A 6,391-nucleotide genomic window follows, 5' to 3' on the forward strand; every position below is an offset into this window, starting at 1 on the left:
TCTATCCTTCAGGCCAATCATCTGCAAGGGCTACCCTTGCCTGTAGTGGGCAGTATTTGGTCCCTGCCCTGAATATGGTTGAGTTTTAATTAGGTATGCTCTGCTCTGCTTGTTAAATGAGACCTGACACCAACTCCACCAGAACTGAAGCCCTGCAGAACTCTGGTCAGAGATGTGGTGTGAGCAGGGTTTGTGTTGGTCTTCTTGGGGAGGGACTGGGGCAAGCTTGATTGATTATGGCAGATCCATGGGAGCTAAGGGAGTGGGGTTAATGTAAGTTAGGCAGCCTATGGCAGTGCTGTGTTGCTTCCCACAGGTGGCGCTGTGTTTACGTTGAGGAACTTGTGAGGGAAATAGTACTGGTCAGCTCCTTTGTTCCCAGAGAGGCATCTCTGTGAATGCTGCCTCTTAGGGATACACTCTGAGAAGACCTGGGGAGCCCCAGGCATTTTTCAGACTGCTGTTTCTATGCTGTCTGCCCCTGGGTTGTTTACCTGTCTTTTCTCCAGGAGCAGCACAGTGTCCTCTCAGCCAAGCTCATGGGCCTTTAAAACTCCAGGCTTTAAGCTCCACTGATTGCAAGAACTCATGAAATTCCACCCCTTTTGTTTACCAAGCCAGTGGCTTTGAGGAAGCATTCTCCTGTGTGCTCCCCTATGTGCCCCTCTCTCACCCTTTCCTGTGACCACAGCTCCCTCCTCTCCACAGCACTTTGCTTCTCCCCCAAAACCCCATCTCTGTACTTACTACCTTCTTCATTGTGGCCTCTTCTCTCCCTTTAGTTCTGGAGCTTGTTCTGTCAGTCTTCGGGTCACTTTCTGGGCATGTAAGATGATTTGATAGTTATCTAGTTGTGTTCATGGGATGAAAGGAGACTTCTATGGTCTAAGTAGCTGACAATTGGTATTTTTTTTTTATTGTAATATAAGTGCCTGACATTAAGATTTTGATTCCTGAGGCATCTATTTGAAAGGGTTCTTTCTTGAATTCATTTGTACTTTTTTGAAGTGTGATGTATATCATTATTGAGCTCAGTAATTTTGATGGTTTGTTTCCATTTATTCCTCTAATGTTAGGAATGTGTAAAATTTTGATTAAGTGCAAAGAAAACAATTGAGGAACATCTTGGGAATTGATTTTCTTGTGACAAAGTAGTAGTAGTTGGTAGTAACAGGCAAAAACAACTAGTTTTAGAAAAAAACATAGTCTCTTCTTACACTTCTAATATGTGAGTATTCATATCTACAAAGTGAAACTACTTTAGAAATCAGAACAAAAATAAGATTGCACTGAGTGCATGATTTGATAGTTCCTTTTAAAAAAATATTGATTCCATTTATTTCCTTTCTACATACTTTACAAGAGGAAAAACTGGCTATTATCCTTAAGATGAAAAGCATGTAAAATCATGTTCCATAAGTCTCAGCTCCCATAAAAAGCAATAAATAAATAAATAAAGCAGTAAGACAAAGGCAGATATAAAAAAAAAATCATCATTTAATTAAATACCTCCAGGAAATTTTAAAATATTTATTGGACACAATTAAGGCAGACCATCTATTTTTCCACAGTTTTACTTGTATGTAGTTTCTACTTCATTTTTTGACAATTGAGAATACATTGAGATATTTGTTGTTTCTTTTTTTGTTTCATAAAACAAGCATGTGCCTCATAAGAATTGTCCAAAGCAGAGTTCATTTGAATCTTCAGTTAAAAGGCAGAACTGAATTGCTTTCCAAGTCAGCCCCAGACATTTTCCAGTTGAAGTATCAAAGGAGAGGTTACCTGTGTCTGCCACCACTGATTGAAGTATCACACACATGGCACAGACTTACCACTTTGTGGAGGTCTTTCCAAAGGAGGGTTTAAGTCCCCACAAAGGTTTCCTAGAGTGTATAACACAAAATCCTAATTTTTTAGACTTTAAAATGTGTTGCATTATTGGAAAATATTATGAGGTTCAAATTGGAAAGCACTGAGGTAAGTAATACTAACCTATTCTCTTTACTGCAAGATTTTTCTGAGACTGCCATTTTGATGCCATTATAAGGAGCAAAGAGAGCTCTTTTTCTCGGCACCTCAGAGGAAGTGGGCTGCTTCAGGATGAAGCTGAATATCTCTTTCCCAGCTCCTGGCTGTCAGAAACTCATTGAAGTAGACGATGAACACAACCTTGGTATGTTTTATGAGAAACAAATGGCCACAGAAGTTGCTGCTGATGCTTTAGGGGAATAATGGAAGGGTTATGTGGTCCGAATCACTGGTGGCAATAACAAACGAGGCTCCCCCATGTAGCAGGGGGTTTTGACACTGGCCGTGTCCGCCTACTGCTGAGTAAGGGGCATTCCTGCTACCGACCAATGAGGACTGGAGAAAGAAATCACAAATCCATTCGGGGTTGCATTGTGGATGCCGATCTCAGTGTTGTCAACTGGGTCATTGTGAATAAAGGGGAGAAGGATATTCCTGGACTCACTGATACTACTGTGCCTTGTCGTCTGGGGCCCAAAAGAGCTAGCAGAATCTGCAAGTTTTCAATCTCTTGAAGGAAGATAACGTCTGTCAGTGTGTGTGAGAAAGCCCCTAAACCAAGAAGGTAAGAAACCTCGACCCAAAGCATCCAAGATTCAGCATCTTGTTACTCCATGTGTCCTCCAACACAAACGTTGGCACATTGCTTTGAAGAAGCAGCCCCAGAAGAAAAACAAGGAAGAGGCTCAGAATATGCTAAGCTTTTGGCCAGGAGAATGAAGGAGGCCAAAGAAAAACACAAGGAACAGATTGCCAAGAGACAGAGGCTGTCTTCGCCGAGAGCTTCTACTGCAAAGTCTGAGTCCAGTCAGAGAAGAGAGTGTTGTAAGAGGAACAAATGAATAAGATCAGACATCAGAATGAATGAATGAATGAGTGACTAGCAAAAATATAGTTTATCATGTAATGCCTACTAAAATAAGTTGAACACAGTATGATTTTTTAATGAATATTGCTAATTAGTCTCTCCCTGCTCCCAGCACTTTAACTAAATGATTGTTTTAGGTAACAGGTTTTATTTCAGGACTAGTAGAGATACTATTTTTTTTTTTTTTGGAACTTATTTATCCTGGATTTCTCCATGAGTAAGGTGACAAGATATTTCAAAAAGGTTAGTAGTTTCCAAGGATCTTAAGGAGAGATGCTGTTTAGTGGAGTTTAAAAATAAAGAACAGCATTTGTACTGTTTTATGAATTTGGGATTCATCAGTTTATTGGTAATTGTTAAATATATGGAAAATCAGGAGATATTGGATGTGGGGGACAAAACTATAAAAAAAAGAAGAAAGACCTGAGTCTACAATGCTGGAGAACATCAATATTTAAGAACCATGTGAAAAGAGATGTCAAAAGGGAAATGAAAAGGCATGAGTCAGACTGGTAGAGGAAAAGAATAAATATTACGAAAAGATAATTTCTAATAATAAATAATAATACTGTATTCTAGTAACAGCTTGATATATATTGACACAGGGAAGTCTGTGTATTATAAGATTGTTGCACACTTACATTTATAATTTTTCTAAAACCTTTATTAATTTATAAGCTAAAATTGAAGTTACATAGCATATGTTTTCTCTACACCACGTTTGTGTATATGCGTGTGTCTGACTGTATAAAATATCCTGTGAATGCATTGAATTATTTTTACCAATCAATTTATACAGAAGTCAGATTCTATTATAATCAGAATCAATTATTATGCTGTGGTAGTTAGCTGTAGCAAAGAATGTGTTTATAAAATATTAAAAGGGCTCCCAGGGACTTACACTTTATTCATTAATTTTTTAAACTTACAATTTTGAGAAAGTTTATATGTTTGTAAAATACAGAGAATAATATGAATCTACATGAGGGCATCATACAATTTCAACAATTATTAAGTCATCTCATTTTATCAGCAATATTTTAGAGCATAGATTTAACATATAAAGACACTATTTAAAAAAATGAGCTGCCATACCATTATTGCTGTTAAAAAGCTGAGGTTTTTAAAGCAGTGCAACACAAATTGAATATTTGACATAAAATCTCAAATATTCCAACATTTCTCACCTATAGTTTAGCTTAATATCATCAAATGTCTATTCAGTGCTCAAATTTACTCAATTGTTTCATAAACATGTACATATGTGCTTCTTATTTGCTATGTATGTTTATTTACTTATTTATTTATGGTTAAGAATTGTTTGTTTGAACCAGGATCTCATACATTTTAAACATGGCAATTGGCTATTATATCTATGAAATACATATATATATATATATACATATATATATGTGTGTGTATATATATATGTATGTATGTGTATATATATATATGTATATATATATACACACACACACACACATATATTCTACAGATTCCTCCTTGATAACATTTGTTCTCCTTGAACATTTTGTTGAAGAAGTTGAGTCATATTTTCCATAGAGTTTTCACAATCTGAATTTTTTTATTGCATCCTCATGCTATACTTGAACTCATTTTTGTATCTCTGTATTTGATATATCTTTTATACGTTTTCATAAATATTTCCTATAAGTACGGATTTCATACCTTTCCTCTATAAATTGGTACTTAGATCTACTATATTGCCTATATATTATTACTTAGATATTGGACTATTTTTCAATTTTTGGTCAAGAATAGCTCTTGATTGTGGTAATTTCATCAGGAACATAGTAATTGGCTTGGTCTCTCTTTGAGATGTCAACAGATACTGATTATCATTAACCTATTATTTTAATTAAGTGTTACAAAATGGGGACCTTCTAATTTTGTATCTCCCACTTAATTGAAAAACTGGAATAATTCTATAAAAAGAAACATCTGTGCACTGAAAATTGCAAGACACTGATAAAGATATTCTGTGATTATGGATTAGAAGAATTAATATTGTTAACATGTTTATAATACCTAAAACGATGTACAAATTCAATGCCATCCTTATCAAAACCCCAATGGCATTTCTCATAGAACTAGAATAAATCATTCTAAAATTTGTATGAAACCACAAATGATCTGGAAAACCAAAGTAATGTTGAGAAAGAAAAACAAATCTGTAATTATGACATTCCCTGATTTCAAACTATATTACAAAGCTATAGCAATCAACATGTATGGTATTGGCATAAACACACATACAGATTAATGGAACAGAATTTGAGATACCATAAATAAACCCACATATAATATGGACAATTAATATATAACAAAGGAGTCAAGAACATACAATGGAGAAAGGACTGTCTGTTCAATAATTGGTGCTGGGAAAACTGGGCAGACACATGCAAAAGAATGAAACTAGATCACAGTCTTTCACCGTATACAAAAATTAACTCAAAATGGATTAAAGAGTTGACCATGAGACTCAAAACCATAAAATTTTCAGAAGAAAACATAGGCAGTAACTCCTTTGACATCAGTTTTTGTGATGTGTTTGTGGCTCTGACTGCAAAGGTAAATGTAATAAAAGCAAAAATAAACAAATGGGGCTACATCAAACTGAAAAACTTCTGTGTGGCAAAGGAAGCCTTTGTCAAAATGAAAGGCAACCTACTGACTGGGAAAAGATATTTGCAAATTATATATCTGATAAAGGGTTAATATCTAAAATATATAAAGAACTCATACAAATAAAAATAAAACAAAACAAAACAAAGCAACAACAACTCTATTAAAAAACAGACAGAAGATCTCAATAGACATTTTTTTCCCAAAGAAGACATACAGATATCCAACAGGAACATGAAAAGATGATTATTATTATGATTATGATCACTAATTATTAGGGTAATGCAAATCATAATCACAATGAGATATCATCTCATATCTGTTAGGATGACAATTATCAAAAAGACAAGAAATAAGTGTTGGAGAGGAAATGGAGAAAAGTGAACTCTCATGCACTGTTGGTGTAAATGTAAATTGATGTGGCCACTGTAAAAAACAGTAGGAGATTCCTCAAAAAATAAAGAATAGATCTACCATATTTCCATCTGTTCTACTATTCTGGATATTTATCCAAAGGATAAGAAAACACTAATTCAAAAAGTTATATGCACCCCTATGTTCATTGCAGACTATTCACAATAGATAAGAAATGGAAACTATCTAAGTGTCCATCAGTGGATGAATGCATAGAGAAGGGTTTTATAGACACACACACATACACACAATGCACACACACACACACACACACACACACACACACAAGAATACTACTAAGCTACAAAGAATAAATCTTGCCATTTGTGACAACATGAATAGATCTTGATGGTATTAAGCTAAGTGAAATAAGTCAAATACTGTCTGATTTTACTCATATGTAGAATCTAAAATACAAAACAAATGAACAAA

General features: G+C 34.9%; 1 pseudogene; it reads left to right on the top strand.

Annotated features, from left to right (window-relative positions):
* Window positions 1–1,900: 1,900 nt before the first annotated feature.
* LOC106983010 (40S ribosomal protein S6-like) lies at window positions 1,901–2,873 on the top strand (annotated as a pseudogene).
* Window positions 2,874–6,391: the final 3,518 nt, after the last annotated feature.

Source organism: Acinonyx jubatus, chromosome C2 (genome assembly GCF_027475565.1).
Source record: "Acinonyx jubatus isolate Ajub_Pintada_27869175 chromosome C2, VMU_Ajub_asm_v1.0, whole genome shotgun sequence".
In the NCBI taxonomy this organism is placed as follows: Eukaryota; Metazoa; Chordata; class Mammalia; order Carnivora; family Felidae; genus Acinonyx; species Acinonyx jubatus.